Source organism: Gopherus flavomarginatus, chromosome 2 (genome assembly GCF_025201925.1).
Source record: "Gopherus flavomarginatus isolate rGopFla2 chromosome 2, rGopFla2.mat.asm, whole genome shotgun sequence".
Taxonomy (NCBI): Eukaryota; Metazoa; Chordata; order Testudines; family Testudinidae; genus Gopherus; species Gopherus flavomarginatus.
The window spans coordinates 226,937,567-226,956,674 of NC_066618.1; the positions used below are offsets into that span (position 1 = coordinate 226,937,567).

Sequence of the window (19,108 nt, forward strand, 5' to 3'; positions counted from 1 at the left end):
TTTGGGGTGCAGTTCCTTAGCCATTCAGGAATAAGTCATTTTCCCATCATGGAGCATTTTTTCAGGGAAGAATTATTTAAGAATCTTAATTGTTATGAATAGAAGCAAAAAATCCCTGATTCTCATTTATACTAAGTTCCCTTTATACTATCAGTATGGTATTGAGGGCCTTAGTATACATCAGAAGCAGGCTCTCTGTCTTCAAAGTATATAGTTCATACAATGCTGTCCATGCTACAATGATGAAGCAACTTGATCAACAACTTTATTTTCTAAAAGAGCTGGAAATGACTTAATATTTTCAAATATTATTCATTTAAAGACAAACTTGATAGATTACCTTCTTCCCAGTGACTGACATCCATTCACTGTGAACATAGCAAATTATCTGCTCGGAATCATTAGTTTTCTGTTTCTAATTCTGTCTGTTAAGAGAAGACAGAGAGATTGTATGTGTGCCTACCAAAAAGCATTTTTCGGCCTCCTGATCGATGCAAAGTATCGGTGAGGACTTTGTGGTAATATTACACAAAAACTACCTCTTTTGCCATACATCATAGATGGAATCTGAAAACTAGTCCCAGATGTTTTTTATGCAGAAATGCAACCTTAACTTTCTGCTCACATTTCAAGATTTTTTCCTTCATTCTTCAGCTAGACTAATTGAATCTGTCACTTTGGTCAGAGCAAGTTATCGGCTGGACTAGAAACTTGAGAATTGGATACAAGAGGAAGCACTGACAGATGAGTCATTTATTGAACAATACCATAATATCATTCTAAACAGCACTTCAGCAAATATTTTTCGGTGTTCTGAATCTCTACTTTTTAGTACAAAAAAAAAATCTGTTTACAGAGTGAAGATGGTTTAGTTAGGCACAAATGGCCAGAACCTGGACTCACATTTATTCTAGACTGTTCCAGAGGTAGCAGAAAGTCCATTTAAGTGGCCAGCAGGAGATACCGTATGTATGCTGAATCCCCAGGTGACACAGAGCTAGCATATCTTAATCTGTGCTGTCCCACCCAGCACAGAAGATGTGTGTAGGGGGCATGGCTGGAGCCCTATGTTAATCTAACAAACCCTAGCTGGCAAACAGGCCAGTGGGGCCTAGTGCTGCTGGTTGCTCTAAATCATTCCTTAGAATTGATGCCTAACACCCAAAGATCAGAATGCTACAAAGATGGCTTCAACTCCCACTCTTGAGCTGTGGTGGCTCCAAAAGAGCTGGTCCCCAGGATCCAGGCCACACCATGTATTCTAAATCAAAGTTGTTTCAATTGTGATTCAGATTAAACCATGAGATGTAACTATAACATTTTTATAATGTTGCCTTGTGTTGTGGCATTGCCTACGTTTAATAAGGTCATCGCCCTTCTAATATCTGGGTTTATTTCTCACATATTGTGATGCAATTTATATTAGTCTCTTCCTCAGATGCACACATGCCTTGATTTTATGAGTCTACATTCTTCATTGTTACAATGAGAAACCTTCAAATAAGAAGATAAAGACTAACAGAAAGCTCTTTTGAGATTTCATGTGCAAAGCAAGACATTATTGCAGTTGTGAGAAATAATTCACCTCCTGATAGCAACAAATTGTATTTTCTATCTACATCTATATACTGCTTGATTCCTCTTGTGACTAGTCAGATGCAATTATTTGTTTCATGGCATATATATTAAATATTGGTGAAATTCTTGATAGTTTGTAAATTAAATCAGTTATTTTTGCTACAGTGGCTGCAGCCTTACATGTCTCAGAGATAAACTATGATGCCAATGGGAACTGCTGAGTACTCAGCATTTTTGAAAACACAATCACTTATTTCAATGTCTAACTATAGAGTTAGAAACCTACGTTTTGAACTGGAAAAATCTTAGCCTCACTATAACTGTCTGCTTTCCATATTCTGCCATGTCATTTGCAATCAATTGCTTTTAGAAAGTGTTATTAACTAGCCTATCTATTGGGGTTCTAGGAAGAAAGTAGTATTGTGAACTTTTTGGTTTGTATTTTGTAGGTATTGTATGCAAATGATGATCCTGGCTCTTTTATGATGATGGGGAGGGATAGCTCAGTGGTTTGAGCATTGGCCCACTAAACCCAGACTTATGAGTTCAATCCCTGAAGGGGCCATTTAGGCATCTGGGGCAAAAATCTGTCTGGGGATTGGTCCTGCTTTGAGCAGGGGGTTGGACTAGATGATCTCCTAAGGTCCCTTCCAACCCTGATATTCTATGATTCTGTAGACATAATGCTAACAATGTACTTTGATTGTGTTGCAAGAAACTTTCTTTTGTAAATCAACAACATATAATCCCACCCTCTCTTCTTTGAAACCACTGCATTTAGGGAAGTGGAGAAAATATGTTCTGTTAAATCACACAGGATGTTTGCATATGTTAGGATATTAATGAAGCTGAGCAAAGCATTTTGTTTATCATCATGTACTTGTTCTGTTTTGTATTCCAATATCTTTACTAGACATGGGACCCACACATAACCTTTGATCTAAACACTTTCTGGACAAGATACTTGGCTGGAGCTAGGTTGATTTACACTAGCCAAGAATCTACCTCACTCCAGCAGAATCCTTTTGGTCAGTAATGTTTTACCTAAGTCTGCCAGGACTCTAGTCCTGATCTACTATCTATTTTACTGTTGCATTATTGTTAATTGACTCTGTTACATATTGCCATTAAGAACCCATGATGAACATAAATACCGACTTTGGTCATTTAACATGTTTTTTAAAGGAACTATGACATCTCTGAAAGACCCATGTTCAAACAGTCTTTCCTGGTCATGTTTTCAAACCAGGGTGTAATGATGTGCTAATATTAACTTACATTTGTGCAAACTGCTAGGCATATATTCATGCAAATTAGCCAATTGTGGGCTTTTTATCAGATTTTTTTTTCAGTAGGTTTCTAGGTATACTGATTGTGCCCAGGCAGATGTCCAGTTCACATGTGTACATGCTTATCTAGCTAGCTCTTTAGCCATGTGTGACAGGTTCCCCTCGGAGTACCACCTGGAACTGGGGTACCATTGTGCCCTCTGACCCAGCAGTTTGGGATCCCTCTCAGACTGTGCTGCTGTGACATGTTGCAAAGCCCTCCCAGCTTGCACTTTCACCAGCATTCACACAGTTAGGGACACACCCAGGTGCAGTTACATGCAGGCTGCCTAACCACCAGTTTCCCAGCCTAGGACTCCAGAGCAGTACTGTCCTGTCCTAGGCAAATCTGTCCAGTATATGGGTTTAACAACCAGTCTGCATCTCCGTCAATGTAGAAAGGACCATGCACACTTGCAGTAACCAAGCTGAGATTTTCCCCAGACACCTTAGTCAAATGCACACTGGTTTGGATTAAAATATAAAATAAGTTTATTAACTACAAAATATTTTTAGTGAGTATAAGTGATAGCAAACGGATCAAAGCAGACGACCTAGTAAAGAAACAAAACTGCAAACTGAGTGTAACGTACTAGATAGGTAGGATATGAATTAGCACATTCTCACCCTGAGTGATACACAGGTTCTTGGCTTTGCAGCTTGGGTTTCCCAGATTTTCATACACAGGCCAGCTATCCTTTAGTCTGGGACTATCAATTCCCCCCTGTTCAGTCTTTATTCCTCCGGTGTTTCTAGGTGTATTATTGTAGGCAGAATGAGGTACCCACATTATATTATTTCCCCCCTTTTTATATTGTCTTCCCAGTTGCTGGAAAGCTCTTTGCTGTGAGCTGGGTCAAACAGTTCCCATTGTCTAGTGTGCTATCTCTGAGACGTTTCTACACATTTCCTGAGATAATCCATGTGCTTGTGTGCATTTCCTCAATGAGCCATTAACATTGGCCTTTTTACAGCCTGGATGGCTGCTTGTGGGTGTTTTCAACCGCACAACATGTTTCAGTAACACATACATAGCCTAACTTCACAAACAAAAATAGCACATACAATCCAACGAGATATTAATGTCTAGCAGATCAGGACTTTTAGAATGGTACTTCACAAGGCATACTTTGTATAAAGCATATCCTAATTGCATAATGGTGAATATTGGGATGCCATGGTGTCACACCATGGGTGAGCAAATCCAGCAGTAACAGTATAAATACAATCCAAAAATGTATAAATGAACAATCATAGTAGGATGAGTCTATATGTTATGTTTTCCCATACACACAAATCAACTAGTTACCATCAACAAAAATGACCACCTTTTCAGAACCAAAGCAAACCCCAACACATCGGAGAACAAAATAAAGAGCTGATAATCTGACAAAATTAAAGATTCTACACTGCCTATAATTTATATCTGTGCAAAGTAGGTATAAAGAACAACCACAGTACAGGGGTAGGGTATTTTGCTGCTATTCATTTGTTTTTTAAACCCTGAAGAAGACAATGGTAAATCAGATCCAAAGTGTGCTCTTCTTTGCTGGCAGCCTGCATTTAAGTGAATACAAAATGGCTCCTTGTTTCTATAGACAGCAGAGCCCTTCAAAATATAAAGTTGCAGTATATAGAAAGAAAGGAATTATAGTACCACATTGCACAACTTGAATGGCTCACAAAATGGTCATACCACACAACTGTCTTGCATTCCAAGTTATCCTCATTTTAAGCAAATAAAAACCAATTAAAAGAGTACTTATGCTTTCTAAACTGATCAGTTGTAGTTATAGAATCAGCTCTGACTTACAGGATTTCCCCTTTCCCTATTCAGTTTTCAGGCCAGTCACTTTTGTATGGTTACATAATTTGGTTTAGATCATAATTGTTCATTTGCACTGTAAGAATTTTTTGAAAGCATATGATCATGAATGGTCATGATAAAATGCAAGAGAGTGTGTGCATGTCTTGTTCATGGTGTTCTGAAACTCTAGAATCTGTCTGCATTAAAATTTCAAAATAGTTCAACACAATGACATTGTAATACGTACTTTTAAAATCTTCATGTAATAGTTTTGTAGTCATGTAACTGCTACCAAGTAAGACTTTTACCCGAAATTTTATTTAAGATCAAGTAAAAGCCAAAGGTAAAGTTAAGTCCAGGTTTCAAAGATGAAGGTGAGGTGGGAATGAAGTATCTCACAGAACATTTACATTGAATTATATTGGTGAGTTGGGAAAGGATTGTGTTAGCTACTTTAATTGCCACTTATTTCACCACCATAAGGGGCAAAATTTTGTTCAGATTTGTTAGCTATTGTGTGTTTACTTACATTTGGAATATTTGTGCCAGTTGGCTAAAATATCAAATCTAGATTAAAAATCTTAATTCTCTAAATGAGTGGTTGAAGGGAGAATGACCACTCTGCATCTTTAAGCAGGGAGTGTTTGGCTGGCTGGCCGAATAAGGGGAACAGGCCAGTGATGTTGCGGGGGAGGGGGAGATGAAAACTGCTGCAAAAGGGTCAGCGTGGTGACTGACTCATACCCTGGGAATGCAGGGTTTAAAAGGGGCAGCTTTCTGCCTGAAACTCCCCTTTTTGCTGTATTCAGGGTACAGTGGCAGGGCCATCCAGCCAATTGCCTGTGGACAACTTGTGGGTTTTTCCATAAGGCTCCAGGGAATTACATCATGGTTATGAAACAATCTGAGGTTGACAGTGGCATAGCAGGCACCTTATCTCATTTTCAGATCCACAGATTTCTGGAGTTGGCACCAGGAGCCAGCCATGAAGCCAGGTAGATGCCACTAATGCTCTGGAAGCTCGGCACAGAATGGTTGTCAGTGTGGTGCAGCCATCAATTGCTCCACGCACATGGCAGAGCTACGAGAGAAGTTCTAGTGATTTCATACAATTTCAGGGTCAGGAAGGCTGGTCAACAATATGGCCCATTACAGCGGACCATGCTGCGGTACATGCGGTCGTTGGCAACCTGTCAACTGGCATCTTCCACAATCTCGAATCCCCTTTCTGCCATAAGATTAGTCAGCAGGCTAAATGGTTATCCTGATTCTTGCAGTGGTTTCTCAGTTTAAAGGATTTTGGCTGGGTGATTGTGTACTGGTGGCTCCAGGGTGGATTCTCATCACGGTTCAGGTACTCAGGGATCTCAGGCATATCCTTGGTGCTATATGTCATAGTGGACAGGAGGTGGCCTTGTTCAGGGCAGCATTTTTGGCGGCATTTTTTTTGGTGCTTTCAGGATCAGTGAGCTAGTACCAGGGTCTGGTAGGGACTCTATGGGAAGGGTTTTGCAACTGCGTGATACACAATGGCATGAGCATTCAGTGATATTACACTTGTGAAGGTCAAAGATGGATCAAGTCAGCCAGGGTGAATCTATGATCCTCCGGCAGGATGGTGAGCCTGGGGTCTGCACAGTTCAGGCTTTGAAGGCCTACAAGGTGATATGGCCAAAGGGGAAAGGGCCCCTCACAGCATATCAATTTAAGGTTAATGTGTTAAGGTGCGGACTGATGAGATTGGGGCAGCCAGCCCATGAATTTCGTTCCCTCTCATTCAGAATCGGGGCAGCAACAGCAGCAGCACAGCTAGGTAAGGGAGCAGAGGCAATCCAGGCAATCGGGCATTGGCATTTGGATGCGTATTGAATGTGTGTAATACCTGAGGCAGTAAGTTAGCATTAATTTCTTGTACTCTCATTGATGTGGGACGACTGGCCATGCAGACGGTGGTATGGATCTGCGGGCACCATATTGTCTTTTGGGCGCATAGGCATGCATCCAGGTTGCCTGAGGGTTTGCAGCTGAGCTTCAGTGATGAGGCGATACTCAATTGGCATGCCAGGAGGGGCATGTTATGTGATCATTTAATACCCCTGCTGTATGCTGTGTGGGCTTGTCAGTGGCCTTTGGATATAACTGTGGTGCATCTTGGGGGAAAATGATTTGGGAATGCTTAAATGGGTGGAACTAATGCTCCAAGCAAAGAGGGGCTTAGGGCTTGTCCTTGATCTTTTTCCAGGAGTTAACATTGTTTGGTCAGACATGCTTCAGTGCAGGGTCTGGCAGGGAGCCATGAGGCCCCCCCAGGGTGGACAAGGCAAAGAACTGTGTAAACAGGGAAGTAGCTAAATTCCTTGGGACTATAGGAGGAGCAGTAATTTCACATCCTGGCATAATATATGGGGCAGTAGAGTTGTTTCAGGAAGATGGGGTTCTCCTGTCTGATTTAGGTGCTGTCATGGTTTTTAACTGATATAAAAGATTCACATTAGGAGATGTCTGGGAACTCAACTGGGTTTGAGGGGAAGCATCCAAGCTAATTGCTGGCACCTCCTTGTGGTGGAAGTCCAGTGCAGGTACTCCATAGGAAAGGTATACAGTGACTGGATAAATGGCTTGGAAATTGACTTAAAAAGGGACTTTCATTAAAAGAATGAATGGAGGTGGTTGGAAACTCCTATGATTGGTATGGCAGGGAGCCAACCCCATTCTTATAGCCCTCCTTAACCGTCCTACGAGGGGGGTGGATGAGAGAGTCCTGGCAATGGATTTGCTGGAGGGACCTGGATGGAATAAGAGGAGGAGCTGGTAAAAGCTCCCTTGGTAATTATGGAATAAACATGAGGTTACCTGCACTGTACACTTTTTTATCTGCCAGGTAGTCCCAAACATCTAATAGTAAAGTTGTGGCCTGATTATACCCATGTCAAATGTCTCCTGTCCTTTTGGTATAGCCAGACAATTGATGACTTCCAAGTTTCTTAGACAGGAATCACTATTTCAGATCTCAAATATATACATCAGTTTGTAATAGCTTATGTGCCAGGAGCCAGGATCAGTATGTCCTTTGTAATACAAGATTCAGACTTCAGATATAAGTTTGTGAAAGGAGGTTGAAATAAAACACACTGATTTTTGTGCATAGAAAACATTGCAGTTATTGGGCATAACAGAATGAAATTTGAAACTACAGCACAGGAATAGCTTTACAGAGAATATCTTTTCAGAAGATAAAACCAAGAAAAGAAGCAAATTAGCATCCTAGCTGTACCAATCTTTTGGATGTATAGGTATATCTAATGGAATATGATTTGCACCTTTGTTGGGCCAAATACTCTGCCTAGCATTATCTGTCTCAGCAAACACACAGCGTCCATCTCTATGCACATTTTAACTTCTGATGTTTCAAACTGCAGAAAAACATGTATATAAATGAAGAACAGCATGAGGAGGATTTTCAAGCATCCTGTTACTGACCCCATACACTTTTGTTAGAACACTTCCATTAAAGTGACTGGGAAGGAGGAAGAGAGACAAGGTGGGTGAGGTAAGTCCTCGCTTCTTTGCTCAGGGCTGTGAAAAATTCACACCTGAGATACAAGTATCAGAAGGGTAGCCGTGTTAGTCTGGATCTGTAAAAAGCAACAGAGTCCTGTGGCACCTTATAGACTAGCAGAAGTATTGGAGCATTAGCTTTCGTGGGTGAATACCCACTTCATCAGACGTCTGATGGAGTGGGTATTTACCCACAAAAGTTTATGCTCCAATACATCTGTGCCTCAGGACTCTTTGTCGCTTTTTGCATCTGAGAGATGCAGCTAAACAGACCTAAACCCCAATGTAGACATCACTAGGCCAATGGAAGAATTCTTCCATTTGCCTAGTCACTACCACTCAAGCAGGTAGATTTACTGCCTTGACAGAGAACCCCCTTCCTTCACTGCAGTATCTACTCTACAGTGCTAGAGAGGCACAGCTGCAGCTATGCCACTGCAGCACTTGTATTGAAAGCATACCCTTTGTTTGAGAAAGTTCTCAAACTATTTATAAACCACCTATCCCATTCAACAAGCACCTGTCTTGCCACTTGGTAAGCATTAACAGTTCCCGTTTGGTCTCTTAAGTATACTGTAGAATCTCAGCTGCTTCAATATTTACAAGTATATGGCAAGTGAACATATACAGGACTAATGAATAATGAAGAATAAACTTCATTGACTTACGTATTTGAAAAGAATTTTAAATTACTTAACTTCCTTCTACAGGCAACAAAACTGAGACACAGCAAGGCTAAATGATTTTACCCACTCTGGCATACAATACTGAAAAGTGACTGCAGTGTACTTCACTGTCAAACACAACAGGGCTGCTTTTGTCTTTGTTTGCTGCATGTTATGTTTAACACAGTGAGAGATGCTGGCTCCATTCAAGTTAATGGGAATTTTGCCATTGAGTGACTTTAGTAGAGCCAAAATTTCACCCAGCATGATGTGGCATATATAAAACAAAACTCTTAAACAAAATTATTGTTTTGAAACATTTTCTATTTACCGTATGTGGGGGAGATTATATAAAATTGTTATGAAACATTTTCCATTTAAAGTCTCCCACACACAATAAATTGAAGATGTTTGTTTCAAAACAATTTTATATAATGTATACATATGCTGTTAAAAAATGGGAAAACTTGTCAAGATTTTTTTTTGTTTTTTTTTTAAAACTGTCCATTTGTTGCAATGTGTTTGAAAATTTAACCAACTCTAATTGTTTTCACATGTACTATGCATCATTTCACCTTTGTCCATAAAAAGAGACATTTCAAAGTCTCATGCTTCGGCCCGCTTGTATTTTGCACGCATGAACACAAACTCTCTGCAGCTGTAACAAAAAGGAAATAGACTGGCTAACTAGGTAGTGATGCAGTGTGATTCTTTGAAAGGTACAGGATCTCTGCCTCCTCAACTACATTTCTGCCTCCCACTGTTAAGTCTCCTCTATCTACTTCTAGATCAGGTGTTGCCGAAAGCATTGGCTTAAGAATGTAGAAACAGCATTCTCTGTCAGGGATTTCCAGTGTCAGCTTGTAGCATGCTGTGAAATAGGCAGCAGGCAGAAATAGTAAAAATGTTCTATAATCCATGTCTTTAGCGTATTAGAGATGGTGTTTTATAAAATCAACCTGTAACTGAAAGGTTTCCAGTCACCTGCTCAAATGTTCATCTGCACTGTTATTTCAGTAGCCAAGCAGGGACCAACATAAGCAATATCTTCAGCTTCTGGTTATTTTCACCAGTAGAGCTCCTATTCAGAAATTATCAGTAGGATTTCCATCTCTCAGCTGTTTTTAAACTGGTGGGTGTGGTGTTGGCAGATCAGGTGCCAGCTCATGTCGAGGCCTCACTTAACACTTACAAATGCATAGCTGGTAACCAGTATTGTCTACCTGTGTGTTAGCACTATCAACGTAGATATTAGATGGTATGTTGAGAAGAATGTGTTTAGTGATTAGGCTTTTTGATTGCAGGATGCTGCATGTATTGATCTCACTTATCTCTATAGCCCATGGAATAAAGTTGACTATTTGCATTGTAAACCCCTGTAACTGTGTAACTCAACAAACAAGAAAAGAAGCATTTATTGAGGTAAAGTGCACACCGTGCATACAAGAATGGCCCATTGAAAGCAACTGATGTGTTATATAGCATCAAAGGACAGAGACTTTATTGACTGCATTCCTAACTCCCTCCGGGAACGAGAGACCCCAGGTTGCTGAACCTACAGATTCTGGGGGTGTGGCAACACCCCCTAGCTTGAAGTGCTTTCCATTATATATAAGTTTACCATTTTGTTCAGTGGCTCTCAGTGCTATGCTCCCACTACAAAAATTGTTCCAACGCCACTAGAGAGACCTACACATGAGTTTTGGATTCTGGAGAGGAGGGGATGATAAATCCCAGACAAGGAGAAACTGAATCTCTGTTATGCTCTCTGGACAAGGGGCAAGGATTCCTAAACATAAGCTTAGAGATTCCCATGTTGCTTGGCTCTGAAAAAAGGGTTAGCTATGAAAAGACATTTTAATTTGATCACTACAACTCTGTCACTCTTAGGATTTAGACGGAAACTCATTTGTGTTGTATGCTTGTTGCTTTAACCAGTAAATAACTCTTATTTCTTTTCTCTAGTTAATAAACTAAAAAAAGGTTTATTACAGAACTGACTATAGGCCTTGTCTTTGGCATGAACTAAGATACCAATTGATCTGGGGTAAGTGACTGGTCTCTTGGGCCTGGACGCAACCTGAATGTTTGTTTTGTTTGTAAGTAACCATTTTTCACTAAGTCTAACTTGCCTGAGTGGCCACATAAACTGGGGAGCCTAAAGGGACTGTCTGTGATTCTATGCTAAGACTGATACAGTGATCCATTTGTGTTCTGGTTTGGTGAATTCTAATTATAGAACATACCACCAGTTTGGTGTCTGCCCTGCTTTTGACACACTGCAGTGAGGGCAGCATGCATGGTCATGAGCCACTCCAGGCAGCAGAACAGTGTGCTCCATTAATTTCAGTGGATTAACTCAGGTACACGCAAAACCACAGTCTGTTTAATTATGCACACTGGGATATCATCAGATGCAGCATCTCATATTTGAGTCCTGGGTGACAAAAGAAAAGTATACAAATACTGCCTCCCTATATACATAAATATAATGGTAAGGTGTTTTAAACAGAGTTGGTATACAAAGTATTAGTCAGTCATTTAAAAGTAAGTAAATGCTTTTTGAAATGGCTCTACAGTTGAACCTTTATTTGCCGCACTGAAGCTACATCTACTTAGTTTTCACCTTATATTTTACAGCTTTATAAAACAAGGATATTTATGAGCCGTGTGACTCATTTGACAGGAATGATCTAGGTATGCATAATCCTGCTTCTGAGTGGGGTGGGGGTGGACTACGTGACCTCTTGAGGTCCCTTCCCATCCTGTGATTCCAAGTCTCATACTACAACCAGAGACTACTCACTTGACTGTATTTTAAAGGATGCTAGACTTGCATGTTTCTAACCCGAATATCTCTGCAAATGTTCTTATATTTACATGGTTCCTCTCTCCTCCTAGGGGCCACTTAATGGCCTTCCCATCTTCTTTATCCCTAACTCAGGGGGATTGAGACTAATAGATTAAGTGATTTGCCAAGGTCACACAGTAAATCTGTGCCAGAGCCACGATCTGACTCAATCTTCTGAATAGAGCTGCTCAGATGTTTTGTCTCCATAAAAAAACCTTGAAGAGGTGTAGTGTTGTTGTTTTTTTTTTTTACTTTAGTCTAAATTTTATTAAAGTTGGGTTTTTTAAACCTGAAAGTTGATGATTTTTTTTCTAGAACATGAAAAATGAACATTCTGCCCAAAGTGTTAATTTGGGATTTTGAGCTGAAAATTGTCAGTCATTGAAATCTCAACTTATCAGCTTTTTGGTAAAAGCCAAAAGAGTGGTAGAAAATGGCACATCTCATGGAAATTTCCATTTTGATGAAGCTGTTTTTCATTGACAATGTTTTGAATGAAAAACGTACATCCAGCTCTACTCCCAAGTTTGAGTCCTGTCCTTTTAATAACAAACCCCATCTCCCTTCTTCTGATGAAGCTCTTGGAAGAGCTGCTGAGACAACCTGTGCAGAAGCAACTACATGGGAAATGCCCAGCATACCTGTGAGTAAAAATTAATAAATAAATAGCACCATCTCTTTGCTTTCTGACTCCTGGTCCAAAATTAGCACCTAGATGAATAGCAGCTGGTTAAGCTGAGCCCATGCAAACTCAAACAGATAATGAACATTGGAACATCTTGTACAAATACTTTATATTCTAACATTTAACTAGGGAGGCTGTTGCATGTGAAATATATATTAGATTCTGCTATGGTTGAGGTTATAGGCAGCAAACAGCTGAGTTTTAAAATAAAAAAAGGAAAATATGTACTTAATTTTAGGGCCCATAGGAACTATTATGGAGTTACAGAAACTCCTGTAGCCTCTTCAGAACTTTATAGCTGCCTGTTAAACTGAAACCTTCCTGAGCTGGGACAAGCCTTTGTCCAGCTAAACAAGATATGTCAGAATCCGTGCAGCTCACTGCAAGGCCTCTAGGCTGCACTCAGGCGTCCAGAGCTCCCAGGAAAATTTGTTTCCTTAACTCCATCCACATTAAACCCAGTCAATGAGCAATCGCTCGCAGTGCCAGACCTCTCCTCCGTAACAGGATATTAAAATACTGCTGAAGATTTCTAAAGCTGCTGCATGTTTCATTCAGCAAATGAATGCAGTTTAGGTTGAACAAGTGGAACTTTATTAGACCCTGTGCACTGCTCTGTCCATGTGGCTGTGTTGCTTCCAGCCTAACTCCCTACACTTCCTGCACCACTGGTTTCCCATCTACAACAATCCATGCAGGCAACATTGGCCCTCTGACTCCAGTTCCACTGATCTTGATACATCTTCCCTATTTTACAAATATTAATACAAACATTAAAAACCAATGTCCAGGCCCCCATCCACCCTGCCCCTTTGGCCAGAGATTGCTAGCACATAGCTGAGTTGGAGTCTCATATTTACCACAGACACCACTGGTTACATAGTCTGGTCTTCTCCACAGGAAGCCATACTGAGTGTGATCTCTCTCTGTGTCTCCAAGTCTATAGCTCTGTGGAGTCTTCTCCCCTCCTTGTGGGGTGGGCCTCCAGATGGTTCTCTGTGTCTCTGTTCTGTGATTACCTTGGTAGACTATCTGGGGGTTGTGTCTGCTGGCTTATAAGTATCTCCTTGTCTTCCATGCATAGTCACCTTGTATGATCTGGGTGCCACTCCACCCTTCAGAACACCTTTCATCTGCTCCTTCTGGTGTCTTTCTAATGGCTGGATCCTCACAGGAGTGCCTACTTTCATGCCTGGTAGGTCCTTGGCTGAACTCTTGTGTCTGGTTTCTCTGTTGGCCATCCCCTTTCTCCAAAGTTGAGCCAAAGACAAGGAAAAAGGTGTGAATTAAAATCAGTTTAGTTATTTCATTTGTTACCAACCTTAGTTAAATTGACCTTAGCCACTTTTATTCCAAAAAGGTCTTCACATGTAGAATGTTACTGAACTACCATCCAAAAACTCCATCAGTTTTAGGAGACTGAGGTAGTTACGTGGTGCAAGTTTGTGTGTAGGCCAGTCCTCACAGGAGCCCATTTTTTACTTACTGAGACTTCACTATCTTACTAATCCTGTACACTTGACTACACAGAGACCAAGTCATCTCCCAGGAGCTGGGTAGTGTAGTTCAAATGAATGTGGAACACGATAGGGAGAAAGAGCAAAGCAGTAGAATTCTTGTGGGGCGGGGACTTTAAATGGAACAGGGTTGCCTGATGATACTGCTTTGCACTTTCATGGCCAGAAACCATTTAATCACTGTAAATGAATTGTTTTCATTCTTATTGGTTTTGAAAAGCTTCCTGTTTGAATAGGAGCTCTGCACAATAGATGTCAAGTAAATGGAAATCAAGTATCAGAGGGGTAGCCGTGTTAGTCTGGATCTGTAAAAGCAGCAAAGAATCCTGTGGCACCTTATAGACTAACAGACGTTTTGGAGCATGAGCTTTCGTGGGTGAATACCCACTTCTTCAGATGCATGTCAAGTAAATGGAAGTCTTCCTAACATCTTACTTAATTCAATGAAGTTGCCTCTGCTTGCACCAGTGTGTGTGTGTGTGTGTGTGTTTAAAGAAAAAAAATCTGTCTACACAAACATTAGTTCATAAAGCTCTTTGGTATGGTTGAAATACAAACTAGGGTAGAAAAAATACAGAAATAGTTTAGACATGTGCCTTAATCTTGGACTTACTGACCATGTCTCTAGGGTAGGTCAGTGATACAGGTTGATAATTTAAAATTCCCATTAAATCTGAAAAATACTGGTATTCAAGTAAGAAGTGGAACATCTTCATGGAAACAAACAATCTGTGAATAAGGATTAAGACCTTATTTTACTCATTTGTGCATGTGCCTATCCCCATGCCCTCTGGGAGATGAGATGACAAAAGCCCACCCAGTACAGCTCTCAGATCAGAAAAGACAGTTAGTAGAATGGAGCTAGGTTTTCACCCAGTGGCAAAACTATCTATTGACGTCAATGAGGCCAGGATTCCCTCTCCCCATGTGTCTGATCAACCCCAATAGCAAAGAATTGGCATGAAAGTTGAATCTTGCACTAAGATCTTGATCAGAACTACATCCCTTTTTGAGGTATTTATGTGGGTACTTTAAGCATGTAAAACATGTGTACATTTACGTTAAACATATACATATACTGAAGTTACTTTGATTAGGGATGGAGCTAGGAATGTGCTTAAATGCTATAGTGAACTGGTACCCACCCTCTGATAACTAATACTTAGCCACTGATGAGTTGACAGAGGTAGCAAGTTATGCAGGCAAGGACCCTCTGTAGTGATCAACTTTACTCTGGTCCCTTTGAGTGCACAACTAGAAGGTATCTACATATTCTTGCATAACAGTTAGTAGCAGAACAGTGTTAGGGACAAAAGGTTTGATAACTATCCAAGTTTTGGTATCCAGTTATGTTAATTTCTCTTGCACAGATGATCTTCTCTTAACTTTAGGAGTAACTTTCATAGTCTTGAGATTCAGAAGCAGTGAGAAGTGAAAGGCAAGGAACTCAAGTTAATAGAATAACACTTTGTAAATAAAGCTGCATAATATACATGCAGTTAACATCCCTTTAATGTGGTATTTATAAGGCATGGCTGTGTGAACATATTCTTTTCAGGATCCAAGAGAAAACTACTGGGCAGACTCAGGTGTGGTGCAAAAAGTCTGAAGTTTGAGGGAGTTTCCTTGTACCTTTCCTGGGTAGGGGTTCCCTGTAACAGTCTTAGTATGCCCCTCCAGCCTCTGCCACACAGCCGAGCCCAGAGCCAGTAGTCTTTTTATTATCAAGGACAGAAAAATAGTCCAAAAGAAACTCACTAGTCCTATATCAGGCCCAACTTCCTCCACCAGGGCTCTGGCAGTTCAGTCACTGCAGAAATCCTAGGCTGTCTCTTCCAGGAAATGAAGGAAGGAGTAAGGTGACTAGACAGCAAGTGTGAAAAACGGGGTGGGAGTGGGGAATAATAGGAGCCTATATAAGAAAAAGACCCAAAAATCAGGACTGTCCCTATAGAATCAGGACATCTAGTCACCCTGGGAAGGAGGGGGACAAAGGATTAAAGTTCTGTTCTCTTTCCTTGTCCATCAACAACTGAGCTGTTGTCTTTCGTTTTTAACTGCTCCTTAATTACCTGATGATGAGTGTGGGGGTAGCAGGACAGGCTACAAAAACAGCCCATGAACTCTGGCTCACTGTCGGGTTGCTATATCCTTTCCCAGGCTGATATAAATACAGGAAACTTGATTGTTTAAATTAAGCAAGTTGTATTATCTTCCAACAGACTAGCCATTTAAAAAAAAATCTTCAAAGTTGTGTTGCTCCCTGGGAACCACATTAGAGTGACAATCCCCTAGTCTGGTCTTCCTCTCCCCACAGAGCCCAAACAAACAAGTAGTATGTCAGGGAATGTGACAGACACTGTCATGGAGGTTTTTGTGCCTCCCACACCAGATCTGCTACTTCTGAGTCCTCTCCACTTATGTCCCACCTAAAGTGAAGGATCTCTTGGAATTTCCATTTAACACTTTTGCAGAATGAATAGGATCACATATACATAAGCAGCAGGCCATCCTGTGCCCCTAATGGCCAAATAAGCTCTTGCAAGAGTACACATGGTATGCAATAATTGTAGGTGCACAGTGGGTCCACATAATATTTAGAATAGGCTGATCAGACAGCAAGTGTGAAAAACCGGGATAGGGATGTAATAGGAGCCTATGTAAGTACAAGCCCCAAATATTGGGACTGTCCCTATAAAATCGGGACAGTTAGTCACCCTAATTTGGAAGGACATTAGCAAACCATTGTGAATGTAACTTAAAATATGTATTGCTAAGCTCATGAATTCCACAATGCTGACATAACTGTATTATTCATCAGTTCAACAGTAACATTTGAAAACACATATTGAGTTGTCTTGCACACTGTTGGGTGATTTAAAACCCATTAGCCCTTCCTGTTCACTACCATTATCATTTATTATCTACATCATTATATTTCTTTTCCATGTCTTAATGGATCAGATATGATGCTCAGTCATGACACCATGCTGCCTTTCACTCAGTAGTTGAGTATTGTCAGCACAGTAAGCTGGACACAACTGCAGCAGAGGAAACGATTTACAGAGAAAATACTTTTCTTTTAATCCCAAATGGTCCTTCAGAAAAGGAAAAAGCAGCTTTGATTCCCTCCCATTCCTCTTTATTTATCTAGGAGATGAAGCCTTAAAATACGCTTTTAAGAATTCAGTGTTTGAGAATCCAATTAGTTGTGTGCTTTTTTTTTTCAAGTGCTTCAATGCAAGGTTGCTCTTCTTATAGCTGCTCAGACTCAGTGGTTTGAAAGGGAAGCTTGCCAGTACTGGGGTGAGCAAACTGCCATTTTCCAGTTTCATGCATTGTGATGTGATTTAGCTACTTACAATTCTGTCAAGATATCTAGTGTGACTCATGACTGAGTGCCAACCATAGGGCAGACTGTTACAAACCAAGGCACAAACCCAGAAGTAATTGTGTGGTCTAAACTTGGATTTCACCAACCAAGTATCAGGTGTGAACTCCTCAAGCACTATAACAACCTTAACAAGGAGTCACAGACAGACTCGAGTGCCCAAGGGGACTATCTTGCCACCTAGGCAAGCTTGCCTTTGTGATGGATGGTCCCTTACACCAAAAATCACAATAATATTCTGGTCACTCCCAGTTCCAATTAACCAGTCACTTACCCCGGGGTCGGTAGTACCTCAGATCTGAAACTGAAGATAACACTTTTAGCCAATTCTATAATACTAACTAAAGATTTATTAACTAAGACAAAGCAGTTATTTACAAGGTAAAAGCAGGTAAACCTAGACCAACTCATTTGTGTGTTTGATGTTCCAAAAGGTAGTAGAAGCTGCTGTAATATGCAACCTTAGGAGTAACCTCCGCTAAGCAGCTTGGGGAATCTCTTGTTAAGCTTAAACAAGAGATTCCCCAAGCTGCTTAGCGGAGGTTACTCCTAAGGCTGCATATTACAGCAGCTTCTACTACCTTTTGGAACATCAAACACACAAATGAGTTGGTCTAGGTTTACCTGCTTTTACCTTGTAAATAACTGCTTTGTCTTAGTTAATAAATCTTTAGTTAACACTTTTTTAGCCAATTCTATAATACTATCTTCAGTTCCAGATCTGAGGTACTACCGACCCCAGGGTAAGTGACTGGTTAATTGGAACTGGGAATGACCAGAATATTGTGATTTTTGGTGTAAGGGACCATCCATCACAAAGGCAAGCTTGCCTAGGTGGCAAGATAGTCCCCTTGGGCACTCGAGTCTGTCTGTGACTCCTTTTGGGCAGGCATTTTTATTCCCTTCCCCCAGAGTTCAAACTGATGGAACAAGAATTCATGCCCGTCTCCTCTCCATGGAGGTGTGCATCTGGTGTGAGGACAGTCAGCACTGTCTTTATCCTTTGTTCAATGGCCTTCCTTGTGTGCAGGACTAGCACTTTGTATTAATGCTTCTTTCCTGTTTGAGTTAGTCATTTACAATGCAAACATGGAATATAACTTTATACCCTGGGCTACAGATGCTACAAGTGAGATCAATACATGCAACATCCTACAAGCATTTAATGAAGTCAAAACACATTCTTATCAACTTAATAATTTAATTATGCTAATATAATGCCAACACCCACCAGTGATCAGGGTCTGGGATTGAACCTGGGATCTCTGGCGCTTAGTGCATGAGCCTCTACAGTATGAGCTAAAAGCCAATTGGCCATCAGCTAAGGCTGTAAAGCAGACTCATTTTATCTCTCTCTAAGTCGTCTTGGTGTCACTAGATGGGCCAGAGCACCACACCCAGAAGGTATGTGCATTACACTAACATACAGCTGAACCAGACTGGGTTCCAGCTGTGTTTGCCAGTATTCAGTGATGACCTTATCATTAGCTGGTACCTGGTCTGCCAGAGTCACAATCTCCTCATGCTACCAAAATCCAGTCACAACTAACACCCTGTTCTCAGAAGGAGAATCTTTGCTGCTACTGTATGTATGAGATGAAAGATAGAGAAATTGCCCATCAGAAGCACCTATTCTCATGACAGTGATTAATTCTGATGTAATCAAAATTGATAGAATTTTGAATTTCAGGATGTGAACATTTTAGAGGAAAGTACTGGGTCCGACCA

The 19,108-nt window shown here is 40.7% G+C and overlaps 1 protein-coding gene across 3 annotated transcripts in view; it reads left to right on the forward strand.

Moving 5' to 3' along the window:
- The window catches only part of SNTG1 (syntrophin gamma 1), a 543,852-nt gene that overhangs the window by 131,321 nt on the left and 393,423 nt on the right, over positions 1 to 19,108 (forward strand). The window contains exon 1 of one of the 3 annotated variants that reach the window (XM_050942002.1): positions 13,588 to 13,667. The exons of the other annotated variants lie outside the window; for them this stretch is intronic. The gene's annotated coding sequence lies outside the window, so the exon portion shown is untranslated. Of the gene's footprint in view, positions 1 to 13,587; positions 13,668 to 19,108 lie in introns of those variants that run through there. 3 annotated transcript variants of the gene reach the window in all.